The sequence below is a fragment of the Orycteropus afer genome, unplaced genomic scaffold (assembly GCF_000298275.1).
Source record: "Orycteropus afer afer isolate SDZICR_OR568_19922 unplaced genomic scaffold, OryAfe1.0 scaffold00193, whole genome shotgun sequence".
NCBI classification, from domain to species: domain Eukaryota; kingdom Metazoa; phylum Chordata; class Mammalia; order Tubulidentata; family Orycteropodidae; genus Orycteropus; species Orycteropus afer.
This window is the reverse complement of record NW_006921780.1, coordinates 2,507,153-2,512,302: the sequence shown is the minus strand read 5'-3', so window position 1 is coordinate 2,512,302 and position 5,150 is coordinate 2,507,153. Positions and strand designations below refer to the sequence as shown.

At 48.3% G+C, this 5,150-nt stretch overlaps 1 pseudogene; it reads left to right on the top strand.

Moving 5' to 3' along the window:
* The first annotated feature begins 2,730 nt into the window (after nt 1–2,730).
* LOC103202835 overlaps nt 2,731–5,150 on the top strand; it is a 16,376-nt pseudogene continuing 13,956 nt past the window's right edge.

The window sequence follows — 5,150 nt, the reverse complement described above, 5'->3', positions numbered from 1 at the left end:
TCGTTTGATAAATCCGGGGAGACAGGGCCCCACCCTACCCCTCCTGCTGCCTGGCTCCTCTGGCTTCTCATGTGCTTGGCCCCACTCCCTTGTTGGTTCAGGACTTGCCTGGCAGCCAGGGATCCCTGGTAGATTTAGAGATCCACTTCCCAGACCTCAAACATAAGGCTCCAGTCACACATAGGACTCAACCTCTCTGTCCTCATTGGCCTTTGTGTGGAAGTCTGGTCCTCAGCCCCAGCCCCAGCCTGGAGATATACCTGGCAGGAACAGGAGATGTTTTCACATGGGGACTGGGGCAGATGGTCTCTCCTGGCCTCACCCTGGACCCCAGGGATGGAGGAAAGAATCAAAGAACAGAACCAGAGGACAGTGCTGTCCTGGAAGGTCAGGGCTGAGAAGGAAGGTGGGATGGTGCTTAAAGAGCAGGAGAGAGTGTCCTAGCTTAGGGTGCCATGTCTGTCAGAGAAACATGAGAGGTGGAGAAGCCTCTGGGGTCAGCTTTGCACAGTGGCCAGATTTTGAGCTAGGAGGTCCCAGGAGATGGAGTGGTGGGAAGACAGCACTAGCAAGCTGTTTAGATGGCATCTCAGGAGGGGTCTGGTGTTCTTGTCCTTCCCTTTGCTTACTGGCTCTGATACTAGCTGTGTGACTGAAGAGAACTTGCTTACTCTCTCTGAGCCTTAGTTCCCTATCAGGAATAATAATTGTACCTACCTCATTGGGTTGTTGTGTATTGAATAATTCATTCAGGATATTTAATAATATACAACCATATATTTAAGTGTTTAACTGAAATAATATCAGTGGAGTGCTTATCCCAATGTCTCATTGTTATTTGTAAGATTTTCAGTGGCCAATTTTTTCAGACATGGCTCACCACATCTTTCTTCCTAGTCTTTCTTAGTCTGGAATTTCTGCTGAAACCTGCCACCATGGCCCAGTGACCCTGCTGGCTTGTATATCCTCAGCATCACAGCAACACACAAGCCACCACAGTATGACAAACTGGCAGATGAATGGTGCACTTTATAAACAGGGGCCATTTATTCCTATGGAAGCCTAAGTGATTCATGGTAGAATCTCACCTTCCATGCAGAGACCCAGGTTTGATTTCCGACCAGAGCACCTCATGCACAACCTGTTCATCAGTAACTGTGATACTGAGCAGTTTTCAGCAGAGGTTACAGACTAAAACAGACTAGGAAGAAAGGCCTGGCAATAATCTAATTCTGAAAAATCAGCCAGTGTAAACCCTGTGGATCACAATGGTCCAATCCCTGACTGATCATGAGGATGGCACAGGGAGTAGGCAGCATCTTGTTCCATTGTTCATGGGATTGCCATTAGCTGGGGGCTGAATCGACAGCTAACAACAACTACAATTTTTTTTTACTACCATTCTTACTAGCAGGCAGTGGTGGCTTAAAGGCCAACATTTTCTGAATCCTTAAACATTTCTGGATGCCATAGACAGTCATTCCAGCCTTGAGTATACATCTTCCCTTCATGCATACTGTATACTTGTTGTTGTTAAGTACCGAGTCAATTTCAACTCATAATGACCCCATGAGTAGAAGGACCTACAGGGTTTCTAGGCCTTAATCTTTACTAGAGAGGATCCCTAGGTCTTTTCTTCCGTAGAGCTACAGAGTGGGTTCGAACTACCAACCTTTCAGTTCACAGCGAAGTGCGTAGCCATTACACCACCAGGGCTTCTTTCATGAACATGTAAAGAGAGAAAAAAACTCACTGCCATTGAGTTGATTACAATTCATAGCAACCCCCTTTGGGTTTCTGAGGCAGTAAATCTTTATACAGAAGTACACTGCCCCATCTTCCTTCCACAGACTGGCTGGTGAGTTTGAAGCACCAGCCTTCTGGTTAACAGTCAAATGCCTTAGGCGCTATGTTAGCAGAGCTCCTTTCATGAACATGTTGTTATGTGCCATCGAGTCAGACCTGACTCATACCGACCCCTCCTCGGGTTTTGAAGGCAGTATCACTACGGAAGTAGATTGCCCCATCTTCCTTCTGAGGAGTGGCTGGTGAGTTTGAAGCACCAGCCTTCTGGTTAACAGTCAAATGCCTTAGGCGCTATGTTAGCAGAGCTCCTTTCATGAACATGTTGTTATGTGCCATCGAGTCAGACCTGACTCATACCGACCCCTCCTCGGGTTTTGAAGGCAGTATCACTACGGAAGTAGATTGCCCCATCTTCCTTCTGAGGAGTGGCTGGTGGGTTTGAACTGCCAGCCTTCTGATTAGCAGTCAAGTGCCTTAGGCACTATGCTACCAGAGTAGGGGTATTTAAATCAAAGCTTCTCCTGTGGTTTGTGGGTGTGTGCTAGGAAAGTCATTTTGTCACCCACCAGCTTCAGATCTAAGGTATCCTGCCCTCCCAAGATAAAGATAAAAGATAGATAGAGATAAGGTAAAGATGAGATAAAGATAGAAGTTTGAGACATAAAGTGGGGTACTGAAGTGGCAGACAGATGCAGAACTAAGGGGCACCAACACTTCTCTTTGGGATAAACTCTCAAACTTACTGCCATTGAGTTGATTCTGACTCATAGAGACCCCCATTGGGTTTCCAAGTCTGTAAGTCTTTATGGAAGTAAATCACCCCATCTTCCTTCTGCAGAGCACCTGGTGGGTTTGAACTGCTGAACTTCTGGTTAGTAGCCAAATGTTAGGAGACATTTCTCGCTGTGGCATAGTGCCAGGAACATGGACAATGGAGCTAAGACCGGAGTTGTAATCCCACCTCTGCCACTCAATGGCTGTCAACTAGCTCCTGAGTCTTATTTCCCAGGTAGTAGGTTAAGGTCCTTGGGTGGCACAAATGGTTTGTGCCTGACCCAAAGGTTAGCAGTTTGGACCCACCCAATGGCACCATGGAAGAGTGGCCTGGTGAACAGCTTCAGTAAGTATCAGAGTCAAGAAAACTCTATGGAGCAGTTCTAACACATAGGGTCTCCATGAGTCAGAATCAACTCGACGGCAGTGAGTTTGGGTTTGGGTTTTGGTGGTGGTTCCTAATGCTTGGAACAATGTGCATAAAGCATCTGCCATGGTGCCTGGCACACAGTCGGCATTTTATAATTGGGAGTCATTAATACGAAGGAGTATCATTGGGACTGAAGGAATGAGAAAGGTAAATCAAAGTGCCTCTCTTCTCCTGGGGCTTCCAGGAGAGTGGGAGAGGCAGAGACATGCACACATGAGTAACTTTTAATACAAGGCAGCAGTGATGATGCTACAACCAGAAGCCCAAGCAATGCAGTGAAAGACTAGGGGAGGGAACGATTCCTAGCCTGAGCACAGAGGAGCTCTGCATTATGGGGGCCGTGAGGACTTCAGGTTAACCTGGTAAGAAGGAGGTCTGGGAGAAAGACATCTCCCTAGTGCTGACCTCTCCTCCTGTATGTAGCACAGAGTTCCCCATGGCACCCCCTATTGTACCCCTAATTCACCTCTGAGGTCCTTCTGTAGGACCTCACCCTTGCATGGTTCTGATCTCCTGCACCACATATTCACCTTTTCACTCACTTGCAAACTAGTGGGAAAAACAGAATGCCCATCACTGTAGAGAGAGGAGGCATCTGGAGTCTGAGGGGTCAAGTATCACATAGTGGGCACTCAGTAGCATGCTCTGAAGAAGAGCTGAGTGAGAGATAGGCATAGACCAGAGTAGCCAAGACCCACTGTGACCCCCACCTCATCCACAGGGACTGGCCACCTTCCCCACACCCACCCCTTTTCAGCTCCATGTGTCTTTTCCTTGGTCCCTATCTCTTTGTGGCTCCCAGCCTTCTGTCTTTTCTCTTTTGGTCTGGGTCTCCATTACTCCCTGGGTCTGTCGCACTGTGTCCAGTGGGCTAAGGGATCAGTACAGGAGGATGGGAATGTGGAACAGGATTTGGAAAAAGGAGAAATAGGTCTGGAAAAGAGAAAAGAACAGAGAAAGTGAAATAGGGTCTTGCTTCTATGATGGCTTAAAGGGCGAGGAGGTCTTGGAATGGAGAGGGATGAGTTAACATTTACTTACACACAGGAGTGATGGCAGATGAGAGCAATTATGGAAAGCTGGGTTTGAAAAGGACTGGATTTGGGGAGGTAGCCTCTGCAAAAACTTGGGAGCTAGGGAGAGGGTGGAGTCCCCTGGATTCTGGGGAAAATGGATTTTGTTTACTGTACAGTGACAGATTGGGGGCATGGCAAGGAAGCCCCTGACCTCTCCCATTGCTGTCCCCAACTGCTCCACTTTCTCTCCCTTCACACAACAGCCCAGCAAAGGAAGCTGTTACTTTCCGTTACAGTAACTACTTGGTACCTTGCTCAGGGCCCGGGCCTGCCCTGCCACCAGGGCCCACCAGTGCTGAGGGTTGTGGGGAGCAATAGGAGAGATAAAACCTGCAATCCAATTCCCTGCTCCATTTAGGCTGCACAATTAAAGGCAATTACTCTGCAGTTCTCTAATCAAATGCTCCTGGCCAAGCTGCCAGCTGGGCAGGCATATGTAGCTCCTACAGCCAGAGGGAAAGTGGAACAGAAGTCCCATCATCGCCCCGCAGCTCCCATGGCACCAGAGGATGAGCGTGGGCAGGTGTGTCCGCGTGTATACACTTCTGCCCCAGCACATGGAAGCAAAGGGAAGTGTAAGGAGCGTGCCAGGAAGTGTGTTCAGAGCTGCTTGGTCCAGGGCACCTACTAGATGGGGGAAGCTTATTTACACACAGGGGCACACAGATCATGACAAGCTTGCTCCTCAGAACCTACCCTGATGCCCTCACTAGGAACGTTCATAGGGTGTTGTGCTCCTATGACATTGGCTCCTATGACACACATCCTGATAGGGGTCAGGTGGTGTATTCATGTTTATGGCCCAAGTTCCAAGGACTGAGGGGACTGTGATATTGCCAGCAAAATTTGTGTCAGCTGTCATCCTTGGCTATGTATGCATAACACATCAACATGGGGGTGGGAGTGAGGCAGCTGGTCATAGAGGAACATAATGGGACTAGGTGTGGGGAGAATTTGATTTTTATCTCCACTCTGCCATTAGCTTGTTAGGTTCCCCTGTAAGGCATTCGTCTCTAGGTTTCAGCATCCTTATCTATGAAATTCCAGGCTTGGACTTGCCTCAT